This window comes from Aotus nancymaae, unplaced genomic scaffold (genome assembly GCF_030222135.1).
Source record: "Aotus nancymaae isolate 86718 unplaced genomic scaffold, 86718_ANA_hifiasm-v0.15.2.pri h1tg000002l, whole genome shotgun sequence".
Taxonomy (NCBI): Eukaryota; Metazoa; Chordata; class Mammalia; order Primates; family Aotidae; genus Aotus; species Aotus nancymaae.
The window spans coordinates 17,218,028-17,238,099 of NW_026988413.1; the positions used below are offsets into that span (position 1 = coordinate 17,218,028).

General features: G+C 45.7%; 1 non-coding gene across 1 annotated transcript; it reads right to left on the minus strand.

Moving 5' to 3' along the window:
• Positions 1–18,054: 18,054 nt before the first annotated feature.
• Positions 18,055–18,217, minus strand: LOC135274565 (U1 spliceosomal RNA). The gene has a single exon (XR_010342363.1). It is a non-coding gene; the product is annotated as a U1 spliceosomal RNA (small nuclear RNA).
• Between the last annotated feature and the right edge of the window lie 1,855 nt (positions 18,218–20,072).

Here is a 20,072-nt window from a genome sequence, read left to right on the forward strand (position 1 = left end):
AAAGTGCTGGGATTACAGACATGAGCCACCGCACCCGGCCTCTGTGACCATTTTCTCCCATTGTTTTCCTCAATAGTCCAGGCCAGGCCAAGTGTTTGCTTCTGAACTTGGTCTGATAGCTCTTCGTAACCCAGAGCCCACGTTCAGGATTTCCCTGTTTCTGAAAATACGAGGGAAAACTTTTGTCCAGATGGCCTGCATTTTGTTACACCCCCGAAATAAAGGGGATGGTCTCCTGCCTTGCATGAAACATCACCTAGGAAAGAAAAGGGAGAGGATATTGCAGAGATCAAAGAGGGGTATATGACCAAAAAGTGGCTTGGCCACCTCTCCTGCCTCACCTGTCCCCAGAGGACTGAGTCTGGCCCATTTGTCCGGGGCAGGGAACAGGATGGGAGAGAGGGGGAAGCAAGAGGGTTACGTCTGTCTAAGTCTTTCAGTGTGATGAGACAGGCGTGGAGTGTCTGCCAAGAACAGGAAACCCCAGGGTAGCCATAAATGGACACTTCTCTGTCGATTTTATGTGGATCTCTAGGGAAAGTGCTGGAACTGATCTCTTTATATATATATATATACACACAACTCAGATTGAGAGGAAGGACACAATGAGCTCTGCAGCTTTGCCAGTGATGCTAATCTCTTCCAGGTGCTGAAACGCTAAGGTAATGGGCAAACACTGCAGGAAGCTCTGACCGCCCTTGCTAGGAGGCCAGGAGAGTGGGCCTGAGGGGTCACGAGGGAAGTGGGGTACCCGAGGGCAGAGCCAGGCTCTGTTGCCCTTATTCGCACAAGCTGCAGCAAACGCTCTCCCTGGGTTCCTGCCACTCCCAGTGTTGGTGTGGGTAGTGCGGGAGAGGAGGGATGGAGTGTTGGGGGCCCAGACCCACTTGGGAACCCCTGTAGTAGCCCTGCCTCCTTCCTGAGCTGCGCACAGAAGCTGGGCTTTCCTGGATGCTCCTGGGCTCTCCCTCCTTGTGCAGTGCTTGGCTCTATGGGTTCCTCTTACCTGCTGTGAGAATTGATGACCTTCCCTGGCTTCCAACCTCAACACTCCTCTCTGCTCGACTGGAGCTTGCTGCCAGCCTAACCTGTTCCACTCCTACGTACTGCACCCTGAAGTATCATTTGGTTTCTCCCACTCCTTCCAATAAACCTGGCCCAGGGGACAGCCCCTCGTCCCCTTCACCCCGACCCCACTCCACTCCAACAAGCATTTGTTAGGAGAACAGAGAAGCCCCACCTCCAAGGCTTTTCCTAGAACCCGGCAGGTGTTCTCCATGTCACCTTCCCTGAGTCAACCTGCTGGGATCTTAGCCTCAGCGCCAGGCCTTTTCTTCAGCGTAGTCTGCTGTGATTTCAGATATATTTATTTGGTTTGTTTGATTTCACCTTGGGACTTCCCCTTCCACCTGCAAGTGGTTCTGATCCTTGCATTCGGGCACCACCACCAAAGATAACAAATGTTCTCCTGGCGCCAGGGAACCTTCCAGCCAGGACTGTTCTCCCCAGACTGAGAGGTTACGTTAGATAATTTGTAGGAAAGAGAAAGGCTTCTAAGGGGAAGAGATTTAGCTTTGTTCTACTGTAATGATGTTATTATATACTAAGCTATTCATGTGCTATAGCTTAACATATACTAATTGATACACACACACACACACACACACACACACACACACACACACACACGGCTATCGCCAGCTAGGCACAGTAACTCATGCCTATAATCCCAGCACTTTAGGAAGCTGAGGCAGGCGAATCACCTGAGGTCAGGACTTTGAGACCAGTCTGGCCAACATGGAGAAACCCCATTTCTACTAAAAATACAAAAATTAGCCAGATGTGATGGCACATGCCTGTAATCCCAGCTACTTCTGAGGCAGGAGAATCACTTGAACCCGGGAGGCAGAGGTTGCAGTGAGCCAAGATCACACTACTGCACTCCAGCTGGAGTGACAGAGTGAGACTTTGTCTCAAAAAAAAAAAGCGGGGGGGGGCGCTATAGCCTTATAAGGTCTAAATTTTCTTTTTTTCTTTTTTTTTTTTTTTTGAGACGGAGTTTCGCTCTTGTTGCCCAGGCTGGAGTGCAATGGCGCGATCTTGGCTCACCGCAACCTCCACCTCCTGGGTTCAGGCAATTCTCCTGCCTCAGCCTCCTAAGGTCTAAATTTTCTTAAGTTTCAGTTGCTAGGAGGGCAAGCAATGAAAGGATTGAGGCAGGGACCCTCAGTGAGTAGCAAGACCATTAGGTGAAACTAGCTGAGAAACAGGGTATTTGCACGGTGCCAAAATATCGCCCTGAGGAACTACTTGCTAATTCACAGAGGAAAAAAGTTTCTTTATGAAATAAAAATCTACAACCAAGTGACCAAATTTAGCATCATTAATAGGGGGTCTATAAGACATTATGGGATTCCTGATGTCATACAATGTGACATGCTCCTGCCCCAAATGCTGACCTTGATCCGTTCACCTTAATTTCTTCCTTCCCTCCTTCCCTCCTTCCTTCCTTCCTTCTTTTCTTTTCTCTCTCTCTCTCTCTCTTTCTCTTTCGTTCTGTCACCCAAGCTGGAGTACAGTGGCACGATCTTGGCTCACTGCAGCCTCCACCTCCCAGGCTTAAGGGATTTTCTGACCTCAGCCTCCTGAGTAGCTGGGACTGTAGGCGCCTGCCACCACACCCAGCTGATTTTGTATTTTTAGTAGAGACAGGGTTTCACCATGTTGGCCAGGCTGCTCTGGAACTCCTGGCCTCAAGTGATCTGCCTGCTATGGCCTCCCAAAGCACTCCCAGCCTGATTACCTTAATTTCTCAACCATGGTCTGGGACAGAAATAAGCCCCAATGCCCCAAGACACAGTCTCTATATCTCTTTTCTCTGGATTTTATACTAAGCCCTTTTCAGACACACAGTAGGAACCAGTAAATATCTGTTGAGTGATTTCACATGTTAGAGTGCACGTGTTTCCTCGGGCCGCCATAACTAAGTGCCACAAGATGGTTGGCTTAAAACAGTGGAAAACTGACCGAGTGTGGTGGCTCACGCCTGTAATCCCAGCACTTTGGGAGGCCAAGGCGGGCGGATCACAAGGTCAGGAGTTCGAGACCAACCTGGCCAATATGGTGAAACTCTGTCTCTACTAAAAATACAAAAATTAGCTGGGCATGGTGGCTGGCAGGTGCCTCTAATCTCAGCTACTCGGGAGGCTGAGGCAGGAGAATCGCTTAAACCTGGGAGGCGGAGGTTGCAGTGAGCCAAGCCTGTGCCACTGCACTCCAGCCTGGGTGACAGAGCAAGACTCTTTCTCAAAAACAAACAAACAAACAAACAAAAACAGTGGAAAGTTCTCTTTCACCGTTCTGGAGGCTGGAAGTTGGAAATCAAAGTGTCAGGAGAGATCTGCTCCCTCTGAAGGTTCTGAGTGGGGCCTTCCTTGCCCCTTCCTGGCTTCTGGCGGTCCAGGCATCCCTTGTCTCATGGCAGCATCACTCTGCCCTCTGTCTCCCGCTTCGCATGGCCAGATGCCCTGTGTCTTTGCGTCTCTCTGTGACATTCCCTCATCGTATAAGGACACCAGTGGTTAGATTTGGGGCTCACCTGGATTATCTTCATAATGATTGCATCTCAAAGTCCTTAACTAATCTTATCGGCAAAGACCCTTTTCAAAACAAGATCATATTCTAAAGTTTTAAAGTTCTGGGTAGATGTGAATGTATTTTCTGGGTGCCGGGAGGGAGGATGAACACTATTCAACCTGCTACACGAGCTTTTTCAGTTGCAAATGACAGGAAACCCCATCTAAGAAGCTTAAATAAATTATTTAAGCTTAAATAAATTAATACATTCACATCTACCCAGAACTTTAAAATTGCTAGTATATCTAGTATGTTACCCTGAACAATATCGGGCTTTGATGAGATTGCAAGTCCATCTCTAAACAAATCACTACAGCTAGGCCATGGGCTGTCTCTGAGCTCCTGAGCCAGGGGTAGATTCAGTTCCACTGAAAGCACACAGACTGAGGAGGTTATCTGCAGATACCATTGCCAGGAGAAGGGGAACGGGTGCTAGGTGGTAAAAAATGTGACCACCTGCTAGCATGGTCTTCTTCCACAGTCAGGGAGCTCTCGGGAAGCAGTGAGTCTTGTCATGTCTGCATTCCAGGGCCTTGAAGAACAGCAGGCCTTCAAATAATTATTTGCTGAGTTGTTTTTGAATTTTTAACATGATTCAGTCTCCAAGGGCTTTATTCATGGTAAATCTGCGATCCAGCGTCTGATGCAGGGTGAGCCTTCCCCATTGAGGCACTGTCCTTTGTAAGGCCCTTTCTAGGTAGACCAGCTGGCCATCTGTTGTATAACCATTCATCCTTCAAAACTTCCATAAAAGAGAAGCAAGAAAGAAGGGTTTGGCTCCTGTTAGGGTCAAAGAAGGGCAGGAGAGAAACACAAGTGATAGATGAAACTGAGCATCAAAGAAATGCATCCCCACCTTTCCCCTTTGTTCTAACACGCACACACAAATCTGCCGGGTTGGAGTATTGTTACCCTCACGTACCCTGGAGCCCTGGTGGAGAATACAAGATTCTGGGTTTATGCATGTGTCATCTAGTGGTTTAGGCCTGAAATACTGTGCCTTAAACACCCACAGAGGGGCCTTGTGTCCCAAACACCAGAAAAGCCAATTCCCAGAGGGTGAAATCAGACAGGCCTTTAAGTTAGATGAAGCTGGAATTGGTAACCACACGGTGGAGTATAATTTGCTGACCTAGATGTAGTTTGCAGCCCACAAAACCTCATACCACAGCAAAGCTTTTTCTTGTGCTGAGACAGCTGGCTGAGCGTGATGTTGCAATGACTCAGTTCTCAGTAAAGGTTCTGAAGAAATTAGGGGCAGAGCTACAGTCCCAAGACCACAGTCCCAAGAGACCTTCCTGTTTATTCCACGGGTGAGAGAAGGGGAACCTTCTGTTTGTGGGCACTGGTATTTCATCAGAAGAGACAAGGCGGGGCTCTGGGTTTGAGCTGTGTGTACACAGTCAACACATGACAGTCAGACAGTTATACTCAGAGTGAGAATTCAGACCTAGCCGCAAAGGCCAAAAGCATCTCTAAAAGCTGTTCTCAGGCTGGGCGTGGTGGCTCATGCCTGTAATCCCAGCACTTCGAGAGGCCGAGGCGCGTGGATCACCCGAGGTCAGGAGTTCGAGACCAGCCTGGCCAACATGATGAAACCCCATCTCTACTACAAATACAAAAATCAGCTGGGCATGGTGATGCATGCCTGTAGTCCCAGCTACTCAGGAGGCTGAGGCCGGAGAATTGCTTGAACCCAAGAGGCAGAGGTTATAGTGAGCTGAGATTGTGCCACTGCACTCCAGCCTGAGCAAAAGAGCAAGACTCCATCTCAAAAAAAGAATAATAAATAAATAAATAACAACTGTTCTTAAAACTATGTGAATCAAATCACATTTCTCCTTGACTTCCATTTTAAAACTGGGCATAGGTTTATATGAGGAGGCCTCCTTCAATAAAATGAGAGTTGAAAACTCTGTGGGCTCGGAGGACTTCCCATTAAACATAGCAGATTCAACATGTGCATACGCCTGGGCCTCCTCCCAAAACCCCGCTCAAATGTGAGCAAAGAGACTTTTTTTCTAAAAATAAGCCTAAGTCCATAAGAGAAGTAAGAGCAGAGAGAGGGATCAAAAATTTTTTTAAGCTGGAAATGTGAGAGATAACGAACCTCACACATCAGAGTAAAGGGTCTCAAAATGGAGAAGCCAAGAAAACAAGCCAATCCATGCCTCTGAAACGCCCCTAGGAATTGCAGGCAGCAGATACTTCTGAAAAGAAGCGCTGTGACTGAGAACTAGAGCACTGATTAAAAGTTTTTTTCCAGCCTGGGTGGGCAACATAGTGAGACCCCATCTCTACAAAAACACAAAAATTAGCCAGGAGTGGTGGTGCACACCTGTGGTCTCCCAGCTACTCAGGAGGCTGAGGCAGGAGGATCACTTGAGCCCAGGAGGTTGAGGCTGCAGTGAGCCATGATCAGGCCACTGCACTCCAGCCTGGGCAATAGAGGAAGAAAATAAAATAAAATAAAGTTTTCTTAAGAGATAGTTAAGGGTGGGTGCAGTGGCTCATGCCTGTAATTCCAGCACTTTGGGAGGCCAAGGCAGGTGGATCGCTTGAGGTCTGGAGTTTGAGACCAGCCTGGCCAACATGGTGAAAACCTGTCGCCACTAAAAATACAAAAATTAGCCTGGCGTGGTGGTGGAGAGGCCTGGAATCCCAGCTACTCAGGAGGCTGAGGCACGAGAATTGCTTGAACCTGGGAGGCAGAGGTTGCAGTGAGCCGAGATGGTGCCACTGCACTCCAGCCTGGGCCGCAGAGTGAGACTCCATCTCAAAAAAAAAAAAAAAAAAAAGAGAGAGAGAGATAATAGTTAATCCCTGCAATTCTTCCCTTAGCCTGTGCAACAAGCTACTATCTTCTCTCAGCCTTAATCAAAGACTACTTATTTTTTTATTTTTTTATTTATTTTTCTTTTTTGAGTCAGAGTTTCACTCTTGTTACCCAGGCTGGAGTGCAATGGTGCAATCTTGGCTCACTGCAACCTCTGCCTCCCCAGTTTCAAGCAATTCTCTTTCCTCGGCCTCAGCCTCCCAAGTGCTGGGATTATAAGCATGTGCCACCATGCATGACTAATTTTGTATTTTTAGTAGAGATGGGGTTTCACCATGCTAATCAGGCTGGTCTCGAATTCCTGACCTCAGGTGATCCACCCTTCTCAGCTTCCCAAAGTGCTGGGATTACAGGTGTGAGCCACAGCACCTGGCCACAAATCTTTTTTAAGTTAGGTTTTTAGTATGTAATTCTTAAATAGGAATAGACAACAAAAAACATGAGATAATTTGTGAAAAGTCTCTATCATAAGACACAGAGATCAAAACAAGCAGACAGATAAAAAGAAGAACCCACACAGAAGAGAGCCAATAAAGGGAGCAGAAGAAGAAAAAAAAAACACCAACAATACATATGCTCAGAGAGATAAAAGCAGATTTTTGTGTCCATGAAAAATAATCACAGTATTATTTCTCTTGGATTCTGCAGAAGCAAATGCTGAAACGGTTTGCAGTGCGGGATATTTCTTAGGGATCAATTGTTACAGAAAGGGTGAAGAGGAAACAGAATCAGGCTTAGGGAGAAGTTAGGTTACGATGCAGGACTCATGAAACCCTGGCCAACTCATGAGGGGCACTGGAGCATACAGGGACATCAGAGTTGTTCTGGGTTGGGCCAAAATGGCCAGGTGTTTGTATCCTGGCCTTGATCCGTTGTTTGGCTAGATTGAGGTAGGTGTGCCCTTAAGCAGGGCAGCTGCAGCCAAGGCAGTCCCAAGAGAGCTGACAGCAAGGTCAATGTGTGCTCCCTGAAGGTGAATCTGCACAGTGTATCCATATGCCCAAGGATATTATTTGTTTTTTCTTTTTTAGAGATGGAGTTTTGCTCTGTCGCCCAGGCTGGAGTACAATGATGCAATCTTGACTCAATGCAACCTCCACCTTCTGGGATCAAGTGATTCTCCTGCCTCAGCCTCCTGAGTAGCTGGGATTACAGGTGTGTGCAACCATGCCCAGTTAATTTTTGTATTTGTAGTAGAGACAGGGTTTTGCCATGTTGGCCTGACTGGTCCTGAACTCCTGACCTCAGGTGATACAGTCGCCTTGACCTCCCAAAGTGCTGGGATTACAGACATGCGCCATTGCATCTTGCCAATATTGTTTCTTAAAACTGAATATTCAAAGATTGAAAGAGCATTCATGGAAGGTTAAGCTGTGATAGTGGAAACTAAAAATTCAAGAGGTCAGGTGTGGTGGCTCATGCCTATAATCCCAACATGTTGGAAGGCCGAGGCAGGAGGATCTCTTGAGCCTAGGAATTCGAGACCAGCCTGGACAACATAACGAGATTCTGTCTCTACAAAAAATAAAAAATTTGCCAGGCATGGTGGCACACACCTGTTGTCCCAGCGACTTGGGAGGCCAACGTAGGAGTATCGCTTTAGCCTGGGAGTTCAAGGCTGCAGTAAGCTATGATCACAGCACAACACTCCAGCTTGGGTGACAGAGTGAGACCCTGTCGCAAAAAAAAAAAAAAAAAAAAAGAAGAAAAAGAAAAGTCAGAAGGTAAAGTTGAGAAAAAAATTGCAGAAAGTAAGGAAAAAGGGGTCAGAAAATAGGAGAAAGAACAGTCAGAGCCCTTCTAAATCAATTTAGGAGGTCTGACATTTGAGCAATTGGAGTTCCATAAAAAGAGAATACAGAAAATGGAAAGGAGGAAATAATGTTTTAAAAAATAACAGTAATTCAAGAAAAAAATTCTAAAATGGAAGACCATATGTTTCTAGATTGAAAGGGCCTACCCGAGTATCCAAGGCAATGAATGGGAAAAAAATCCCCTACCAAGGCACATCATTGTGAAATTTCAGAACAACTATGAATAAGAAGATCTAAAAAGCTTCCAGGATAAAAAAAAAAATAGCAGGTTATATATTATGGATCAGAAATAGGAATAGCTTTGCTCTTCTCAAGCACAATGCTGGAAGCTGGAATATGATGAACTCAGTACTAACGTGCAAGTGTGAATGCAGGATAAAGACATTTTCAGAAACGTAAGCTTTCAGAATTTTAATCTCTCAAGCAGCCTTTCTTTATTTATTTATTTTTTATTTTTTATTTGGGACGGAGTCTCACCCTGTCTCCCAGGCTGGAGTGCAATGGTGCAATCTCTGCTCACTGCAATCTCCACCTCCTGGGTTCAAGCGATTCTCGTGCCTCAGCCTCCCAAGTAGCTGGGATCACAGGCGTGCACCACCATGCCTGGCTAACTTTTGTATTTTTAGTCAAAACAGGATTTTGCCATGTTGGTCAGGCTGGTCTTGAACTCCTGGCCTCAAGTGATCCACCCGCCTCAGCCTCCCAAAGTGCTGGGATGACAGGCGGGAGCCACCACACCTGGCCAAGCAGCCTTTCTTAGGAAACTATAGGATGATATATTCCATGGAAATGAAGGAATAAATAAAGAGGAAGACTTGAAGGCCAGGAAATGGAAAGAGAGCAGAGCTGGGAGCAGGATGATAGCAATGGAGGACTTGAGGATGCCTTCTAGAAAAATACATGAAAACAGCAGACAACCTGGTATGTCTAAATACAGTGAGAGATTTACATTTCCAGTAGAGTCTGGAGAACAATTAGCAGTAGGTACATAAACAGTTGAACAAATAGAAAATGAGGCAATATTTATCTTCAAGGAAAACAAGAAAAAGTTTGTACCAGATAGGAAATATAATCATGTTACACTCCACAGCTCAGCTGTGAATAATGGTGGCATTGTCAGAATAAACACTGGCTACTGATTAAACCAGAAATTGCAACACAAGCAAATTAGGAGGATGGGGAAGAGAAGATAGATGATAGCTAAATCCTTGTTTTCTAAAGAAGGAAGACAGCAGACAATAAGTGCAATGGAGAAAACCAGAGAAGCCGGTAAAAGCTAAAAAGAGGTCGCTTCTGAAAATCAAGGGTGGGAATAGTGGGGAAGGAATTGCTTGCTTTAAGATTTTCAACATTATTTTACTTTTCAAATAATGCAAATGTGTTATCTAATAAAAACAGTAACTTAAAAAAAGATGATTATTGAATTATGGAAGAAGTTAAACTAGTAGTGGCTATGATTAGTTGAGTGCTTGCAATATGCCAGAAACCATGGTAGGCATTTTACTTATAGTATCTTATTTATTGATTGATTTGAGACAGTGTCTCACTTTGTCACCCAGACTGCTGTAAGTGGGACGATCACAGCTTGCTGCAGCCTCAGCCTCCTGGGCTTAAGCAATCTTTCCACCTCAGCCTCTGGAGTAGCTGGCACTACATATGTGCACCACCGTATTGGCTAATTTTTAAATTTTTTGTAGAGATGGGGTTTTGTCTTGTTGGCCAGGCTGGTCTTGAATTCCTGGCCTCAAGTGATCTGCTCACCTCAGCCTCTCAAAGTTCTGGGATTACAGGTGTGAGCCACTGTGCAGGCCTGTAATTTAGTCTCTAAATAAACAAGTGTATATAAAAACAAGATGCTCCATTAGACACTGTAGAGCAGTGATTCCCAGCTTTTTCTGCAGTTTTGAGCGAAGGACAATGATCACGTACGTCCCTTACTCCAATGTGGCAGTCCAGAGTTACACATAATTCCTCTCTGTAACTTCCTCCTTTTCTCTCCTATGCAAGTAAGAATATCTAAATAAATTAGTTAAAGTGATATTATTTTTGGAATAACCTAAAATCTTCTGAAATGTAATTTTTTAAAAGTAAATCATCAGGCACAGTGGCTCACGCCTGTAATCCCAGCACATTGAGAGCCAAGGCAGGCGGATCACCTGAGGTCAGGAGTTTGAGACCAGCGTGGCCAACATGTGTGAAACCCCATCTCTGCCACTAAAATACAAAAAAATTAGCTGGGCTTGGTGGCACACAACTGTAATCCCAGTACTTGGGAGGCTGAGGCATGAGAATTACTTGAACCCGGGAGGCGGAGGCTGCAGTGAGCTGAAATTGCACTACTGCACTCTAGCCTGGGTGACAGAGCGAGACTCAGTCTCAAAAATAAAATAAAATGAAAAAATAAATAAATAAATAAATAAATACATAAATAAAAGTAGATATTACAAATCCCAGGATCTTACTACTGTTAGTAAGCAAGTCCATTTTGCCCCACTCACAACCACTGGAGGAAATGTAGCCGCAAGGGCCTTGGAAACTCCTTTGGGGCTCCACACTGAGTTGATGGCAGAGCCCAGAGCCCCTGCCTTTCACAGTCTGTGTTGACAGAACTGGCTAGGAGGTACTTCTACAGATGATGGCGAATGCATGAGGCTTGACCATCTGACCAAGCTTGTCATGAGGCCAGAGCGCTCTCTTTCTTTCCCTGTCTGGGCCACTCTTTACAAATGTATCAAACAAGCATTTTTTTTGAGACGGAGTCTCACTCTGTCACCTAGGCTAGGGTGCAGTGGTGCAGTCTTGGCTCATTGCAACCTCTGGCTCCAGGGTTCAAGTGATTCTACTGCCTCAGCCTCTTGAGTAGCTGGGATTACAGGGGTGTGCCACCACGCCCAGTAATTTTTGTATTTTTAGTAGAGATGGGATTTCACCATGTTGGACAGGTTGGTCTCGAACTCCTGATCTCGTGATCCACCTGCCTTGGCCTCCCAAAGTGTTGGGATTATAGGCGTGAGCCACCACACCTGGCCCAAACAAACTTATATTGTCGGAAAAAAAATCATTCGATTTTGATTTAGATATTCTGTGGAGTCCATTCCTTGAGTAAACATTTTATTGAGTATCTATTATGTGTCAATCAAGGCAATAACTAGACTGGGTGTGGTGGCTCATGCCTGTAATCCCTCCTCTTGGGAGGCCGAAGCAGGAGCATTGCTTCTGTCCAGGAGTTGGAGACCAGCCTGGGAAACATAAGGAGACCCTGTCTCTACAAAAAATTAAAAATTAGCCAGTCATGGTGGTGTAAGCCTATAGTCCCAGTTACTCACGAGACTGAGGCAGGAGGATTGCTTAAGCAATCCAGGAGGTTGAGGCTGCAGTGAACCGTGATAGCACCACTGCACTCCACTCCAGCCTGGGCAACACAGTAAGACCCTGTCACAAAATAAAATAAAATTTAAAAGGCAATACTAGACCAGTGGTGTAAACAATTTTTTTTTTGAGACAGAGTCTCTCTCTATCACCAGGCTGGAGTATAGTGGTGTGATCTCGGCTCATTGCAACCTCCGCCTTCTGGGTTCAAGCAATTCTGCCTCAGCCTCCTGAGTAGCTGGGACTACAGGTGCACGCTACCACACCCAGTTACTTTTTGTATTTTTAGTAGAGACGGGGTTTCACCATATTGGCCAGAATGGTCTTGACCTCTTGACCTTGTGATCTGCCCACCTCAGCCTCCCAAAGTGCTGGGATTACAGGTGAGCCACTGCACCTGGCCAACAGATTTTTTAAAGAAACAAAATCCTTTTATAAGAAAACAAACACAGTATCTGACATAGACATGAAATATTACAATGGAGATGAAAATAGGGCTGCAGCCAATGCAGGTGGTAGGTAGGGATGGAAGAGACTCATCCTGTCCACTGTGCTTCCTCCTCAACCTCACCTGGGATCCCACCTGATGCTTTGGAGACTACACTTAGAAAAAAGCTGCAAAGCATTCTACTGACAACTAGCTGGAGCCTGTGAATGTTCAATATAAATAAATTGACTTTGGATAGAATTCCCTTTTGTGACATATATGTCCGATAATTGCTAGACACTGTTACGTTGATCAGTGCTCACTGAAATATCTGCAATCTTTGTGAGTGTGTATGTGCGTGTTGTGTTGGTTGATTTCGTTTTACATACATCCGTACTGTTTCTTAAAAGAACGCATCTTATAGTTAGGATCTATTGGCAGAAACTTTTGCAGAGCATTAGCAGGACCTGCAAGTACCTATTAGAAAATAGTAATGCTTGTTAAAAATACATATTCTTGCCAGGCGCAGTGGTTCACATCTGTAATCTCAGCACTTTGGGAGACTGAGGCGGGTGGATCACCTGATGGGAGTTCGAGACCAACCTGGCCAACATGGTGAAAACTTGTCTCTACTAAAAATACAAAAATTAGCTGGGTGCAGTGGTGGGTGCCTGTAATCCCATCTACTCAGGAGGCTGAGGCAGGAGAATCGCTTGAACTCGGGAGGCAGAGGTTGCAGTGAGCCGAGATTGCACGACTGCACTCCAGCCTGGGTGACAGAGCAAGACTCCATCTCAGGGGGAAAATAACAGTAATGCTTGTTAAAAATACATATTCTTGAGTCTTGCTCCAGACATATGGAAACAGAACAGGGCTGTGGATGGGGCAATTACCAGGAATCTATGTTTTTCCTTCAACCTTTTATTTTGAAAATATTTAAACTTACGGAAAAGTTGAAAGAATACAATAGCCACCCTTATACCTTCCAAAAGATTCCACAATTAACATATTACTACATTGAGGTTTTTTTTCCCTTTCTCCTTATCTCCTCCTTCTTTGCATCTACAGAATTTCTTATTGAGACCTTTGAAGGTACATTTCAAACATCATGACACATCATTCATGTTGTGGGTTACACTGTGTCCCAAATAAAAGAAACGCTGACGTTCCAGCCCCTGGTACCTTGCATGTGACCTTATTGGTACAGGGGGTCTTTGCAGAGGTACTCAAGATGAAGTCATACTGCATTAGAATAGGTCCTACATCCAACACCTGCTGTCCTTATAAGGGACAGAGAGATTTGAAGAGCCCAGGAGACACACAGGGAAGAAGGCTACCTGACTGTGGAGACAGAGATAGAAGTTTATGTTGTCACAAACCCAAGAAACGCCAAGGATTGCCAGTAACTACCAGAAGCTGGAAGAGGAAGGAAGACTCCTCTCCAGAGCCTTCACACAGAGCATGGCCCCACCAACACCTTGATTTTGGACTTGAACTGTGAGAGAAGTAATTTCTGTGTTTCAAACTACCGGCTTGTGGCAATTTATTACCACAGCCTTAGGAAACTAACACAGCCCCTGAAAACAGAAGGGCATTTAGTGGGACTTGGGGTATTCTCCCCATAAACAATATCATTAGCACACCTAAGAAAAGAAACAATAACTTTATGATATCCAATCCATAATCAAATATATCCAATTGTTCTCAAAATATCTTTTTTTGTTTTTTTTTTTTTTTTGAGATGGAGTCTCATTCTGTCGCCCAGGCTGGAGTGCAATGGTGTGATCTCAGCTCATTGCAACCTCTACCTCCCAGGTTCAAGTGATTCTCTTGCCTCAGCCTCCTGAGTCGCTGGGATTACAGGCACATACCACCATGCTGGGCTAATTTTTGCACTTCTAGAAGAGATGGGGTTTTACCATGTTGGCCAGGTTGGTCTTAAACTCCTGACCTCGTGATTCCAAAGTGGTGGGATTACAGGCATGAGCCACCATGCCCGGCCCCTCAAAATATCTTTTATAGATTTTTTTTCCTTTTTTGATCCAGGATCCAATCAAAGTATCTTACATGCATTTGATTGTTATGTCTCTCTAATTTCTTTTATTCTAAAATAATTCATTTTAAAAAATGACTTCTTGATGTGTCCAGGTTTTAAAGAAAAACTTATTCTCAAACAGAAAGATTTTATTCAAGGCTACTGCAATAGGGGTGCTGGGATGGGGAGTGCGATCTGGCTCAACCCCAAGTACAAGGGCAAGTGGGGATTTACAGCCAGAGAGCAGGAGGAGGGGTCAGTGGACGGGAAATGACTAATGGGAGACATCAACCGTAGGTAATTCTTGCTAAGACAGGCTAAGGGCTTAGACGTCAAGGGAGCGAGGTGAGGTACTTGATCAGATACAAAGGGTGCAGGGATGACTTGGCAGGATTCTTTGCTAAGACTGACTGAGCAGACCAAAGATAAGATGGGGCCAAGGTCTCGGCCTGGTTGAAAAGAGGGCTCGGAGGAGCCTGACTAAAGCATGGTCAGGGGGAGAGCTTTGTCACAGGTTAGTTGTCTTCTAGTACATTCCACACTGTGCATTTGTCTTTTCAGTTCCTTTTGGTGTGATTTAACTTGTGCCTCTGTCATCACTAAGTCATGAGGCTTGATTAGATTCATGTGTATCACATATGGCAGGAATAATTCATAAGTGGTAGTATTGAGTATTTCAGATTACATCACATCAGAAGGTGTGTAAGTGCGTAACAGCTGCACTATTAGCAATGCTTAGTTGTTGTTGTTTTTATTTTTGGAGACAGGGTCTTTCTCTGTTGCCTAGATGGAGTGCAGCGGCATGATCATAGCTCACGGCAGCCTTGAACTCCTGGGCTCAAGCAATCCTCCCACCTCAACCTCCCTAGTAGCTGGGACCACGGATAAGTGCCACTCATGCTGGCTAATTTTTTATTTTTTGGTAGAGACAGAGTCTCACTATGTTGCCAAGGCTGGCCTTGAACTCCTGGCCTCAAGCAACCCTCCTGCCTCAGTCTCCCAAAGTGGTGGGGTCACAGGGATGAGCCACTGTGCCTGGCTGAGTTTGATCACTTGGATAAGGTGGTGACCACCAGCTCTCTCCATTGTAAAAGGAAACTTTCCCCTTGGTCATTTGCAAGTTATCTGCAGGTAATACTTCAGCCCAATGTGAATATCTTGCTCTTCAAAAATCTTTTGTCCAGGGGTTTCATCAATAATCTTTATTTAATTGGAGGTTGCCAAATAGTGATTTCCAATTCTGTCATTCCTTTCAGTTTTATTACCTGGTATTTCCCTTCCTTTAGTCCTCATTTTGAATATTACTAGAGACTTTAAAAAATTGCATTATCAACTGTAGTGACTATTTATTTTGATGTTCAGATTGACCCAAATTTGGCCAGTAAAATTTCCTTTAAGCTGGTTGCTGTCTTGGACACTTCTTTGTCTTCTGGCACAATTTCATGTCCCAGGCTCACTTTGCCTGCCCCAGACTGGGGACCCACCATTTCTCTGAGGGGCAGAAGTCATGGTCATCCTCTCAATGACCTAGAATAATGGTATCACATTCCACCAGCCTGGCCAACATGATGAAATCCCATTGCTACTAAAAAAAATACAAAAATTATCCAGGCGAGGTAGTGGTGCCTGTAGTCCCAGCTAATCGGAAGACTGAGGCATGAGAATCGCTTGAACCTGGGATGTGGAGATTGCATGAGCTGAGATCGCGCCACTGCATTCCAGCCTGGGGTGACAGAGCAAGACTGTCTCAAGAAAAAAAAAAAAAAAAAAAAAAAATACTGGTATCACATTCCTTACCCATTTAAAATTAGCTTAATAGTAGCTAATGTTTATTAAGTGCTGGGCACTGGGCCACACATTTTCATACATCCTCATTTAATTCACATGTTAATTATTTACAGTAGATAATGCTACCTATCCCTATTTTACAGATGAGGAAATCAGGGCGTGGGGAAGTTAAGTAAACTGCCCAGGTCCTCTGAGCTGGCAAGAGTAGGAGCTAGCAGTTGGAACTCTACTCATTCTGATGCCAGAGTCCAAGCTTGGAACCACCATAATCTATTGACAATTTGGTTACAAAAGAAGAAAACTCCTTAAACAGCACTGAACTTGAACTTGATATCTACTTTTTTTTTTTTTTTTTTTTTTTTGAGATGGAGTCTTGCTCTGTCCCCTAGGCTGGAATGCAGTGGTGCAATCTTGGCTCACTGCAACATCTGCCTTCTGGGTTCAAGCGATTCTCCTCCTCAGCCTCCCGAGTAGCTGAGACTACGGATGTGTGCCACCACACTGGGCTAATTTTTTGTATTTTCGGTAGAGATGGGGTTTCAGCATGTTGGCCAGGATGGCCTCGATCTCCTGACCTCGTGATCCACCTGCCTCAGCCTCCCCAAGTGCTGGGATTGCAGGTGTGAGCCACTGAGCCTGGCTGATAATATCTACGTTTTTAAAAAGAAAAATCATGCTTTAAGGTAATAGATATTAAGCAAAATTTAGGGAAAGAAATCCTTGAGTAAAATCTGGAAACTTTCTCATTAATTCTTTTTATTTTTTGAGACAGAGTCTTGCTCTGTTGCCCAGGCTGGAGTGGAGTGGCAAGATCTCGGCTCACTGTAACCTCCAGCGTCCTGTGTTCAAGTGGTTCTCCTACCTCAGCCTCCTGAGTAGTTAGGATTACAGGCATGTACCACCACTCCCAGCTAATTTTTGTATTTTTAGTAGAGACAAGGTTTCGCCATGTTAGCCAGGTTGTTCTTGAACTCCTGACCTCAGGTGATCAGCCTGCCTCAACCTCCCAAAGTGCTAGGATTAAGGTGTGGGAGCCACAGTGACTGACTTTTTTTGTTTTTGTTTTTGAGACAGAGTCTCACTCTTTCCTTTCTCATTAATTCTACATTGCCAATCATCATAGTTTAGAATGATCTTGATTGGCCCAGAATAGCTTTCTTACAACTCAACCAGAATCCTTATCATGAAGTGAATTGAAGCAGGGACTTTGGACCAAGAGAATGTTAAAAGCCCTTGCAGCTTCTCATCTACAAGTCTTTTCTGTGCTTCTGGGAAGGTCCCTTCAGAGCTTAAGCTGTCCAGGGTAATGCAAGTGTTAGGGAAGGAGAGAAAGCTGCTATGATTATGTAACTATGCCAGGTTGTCTTTGTCATAGGGTGCTAGGGAACGGGATAGGGGACATTTGCCAAGTTGGAGGCTGTGACTGTGTGGACAAAGGAGCTCCTTTTTCTAATCCACACAGAGGTGCAGATGAGCACTGCAGGCTGGCGGAGGCCCTAGCTGAGTCAAGTTCTTTCAGTATGAAGTTGACTGTTTTAGGTTCAAGGGTGAATGACTTTCTATTATCTCTTAATGAGAGAAAACTTCCTCCTCCTAACAAGAATTTCCAGTTGTGGTTATTAGCCTAGGTGTAACAGAAATTGAAAAGCAATTATATTTCTCTTAGCGGCTAAGGTTACCCCCAGCAACCTGCCCGTTTCCTGCTTTCACTCTTAGGAGGAGAGTCTTTTGCCTTTTATTCCTTTTTCCCTTCTCCACATTGACTTTAGGGTCCAGTTTTAAGCCCCAGACCTGTTTAGTAACTAGCCTTAATCCCAGGGCACCTAGTCTTTGGCCTGTCCAGCCTTCCTCCTTCTGTCCCTGGGTCGTAGGCGGGGCAGGGAGCAGTACCTACCTAAGTACTCAGAGCAGTGGTGAGCGGTGTCCCAGGGAGCCATCGTGGGGAACCCATTAAGATAAAGGGGAAGAATAAACAGAAGCAGATGTTCCTTCAGCCCGGGTGCCCAGCCCACTGAAAAACAGGAAGCTGGGATGGCAGCTGATAAGGGCTGTCTCCAGGGCTGGGCCTGGACTCACTGGAGCCAGGGGCTGGGTTGGGTTTCTGTCCTCATATCTCCAGGACAGTCTCTTTTTTCTTTTCCTTCATTACTAGGGGAAAGCACAAACACAGTCCCCTGCTACCACAAATTATGCAGTCGAGTTCCCATGTTTGGGGAAATTGCAAGGGTCAGCCCATCTAGAGTGCAATGGATGAGCTTTGCCCTGGGAAAAGCATTTTTGTGATCATGATATCTCCCCCACCAGGTAAGTATCTCCAGGCCAATCTTATTTCCCTTCCATGGGACAGGTCAGAGGCACTTTCCCCTCCATATGAATACAAATCAAGTGTATTCACATTCTATCATCAATACCAGCAGCCACTCAAAATTCAAAAGATGGGGCCGAGTGTATCTCAGCCTGTAATCCCAGGACTTTGGGACGGAGGCCGAGGTGGGCGGAACACTTGAGGTCAGGAGTTCGAGACTAGCCTGGCCAACATGGTGAAACCCCCATCTCTACCAAAAATATAAAAAATTAGCCCAATGTGGTATCAGGCACCTGTAATCCCAGCTACTTGGGAGGCTAAGGCAGGAGAATTGTTTGAACCCAGGAGGTGGAGGTTGCAGTGAGCTGATATTGTGCCACTGCACTCCAGCTCAGCCTGGGCGACAGAGTGAGACTCTGTCTCAAAAAAAAAAAAAAAAATTCAAAAGATGTAAACTTTCAGGGTGGAGACTGCGCACATGCACACATCTACATACATGCGCACACATGTACACACACCCCCACACACATGCACACTACACATGCACATATACGCGCACCCACAGGCACACACATGCCATACGCATATGCACACGTGTCACATATGCATGTACCCACGTATCATGCACATACACATATCAAACACACACATGCACACACAAGCCCTCATCTAGGCTGAGATCTAAAAGCCCTGGGTGACTCCATTCCCCAGTAGTGATGGTTCCCCAAAACTCCACAGTTCACCCTCCATAAAAGGGGTTGTCCAAGCTTGGAGCTCTCTGGGTCTGGGGTTTCCCCTCAGTAAAGTGAGCAGAGCGACCAAGGAAACTTCTAGGACCTCTTCCTGTGCTCCAACATCCTCTGGCCCTAAGGGCTGTTTTCAGCTCCCCATTCCCAATCCCGAAGGAATCTGACCTTCAGGCTGTGGCGGCTGCACTGGAGTGGACGGTGCTTTGGGACACACCTCTGACAGATCATCCTACAGCAATGTTTCCCTTTCAAAAGAAAAAACTATTAAGACCCCAAGCTGACAAAATCTTTAATATTACCCAAATATGTGCGCATTAAAACCTTGGTATGTATGCCCTGTGTTGTTAGGTAGTCATCAGAAACGTCTAGCCAAAAGGGAGGGAGAAGCTGAGGTGTCACTTTGGACCCCCAACTTCGGAGTGTTTCCGTCATGGGCTGCATTTCCCCTCTTGACAGACCCGCCACAGTTCTGGCTTTGCTGGGTGGTCCCTGGGTGCAGGGAAGCCGGCCCCGTCCTTCTGTCCCTCCAGCCCAGGGTGGCGGTGACTTCCTGCTGTCGTTAAGCTCTGGATCGCCTCACCCTCCACTTTTTGGATTTTGGGTTTATTTGTCCAGGGTCCTAGGAAGGAGGGGAGGCAGCATTTCCTAAGGACAGGGAATGCAAATGGCATAGGTAAGACGCCTGCAGAGTTGGTCTGGGCGTGTGGTCAGCACAGCGGCTGTAAGAGGGTGGAAAGCAGGGCTGGGCCGAGGGAGAAGGTGAAATGTGGTGCGCTTGCCACCAAAGCCCGGCCTCCATCCCATGAGGAGTTACAAAGCCCTTCAGAGTTGTCCTGAGTGGAGGTAAGGGGCTGGGTTTTTGCACCCTACTCCCTACACCTCACCCCTACAGAGCTGAGTTGAATTCGGGCTGCCCTGCAAGGAAGGAGCCACTCTTGGGCCAGGCAGCCCCCTACAGGCAGGGCTATTCCTGGGAAGACACTGGCGGTGAGCAGTCATCAGTCCTGTCCCAAAGAGGAACCTGGGCAGTGACTGCAGAGCCGGCCAGTGTCAAAGCCCAGCTCTGCTTACCAGCTGCGTGACCTTGACCCAATTCCTCATCCTTGTTTAGCA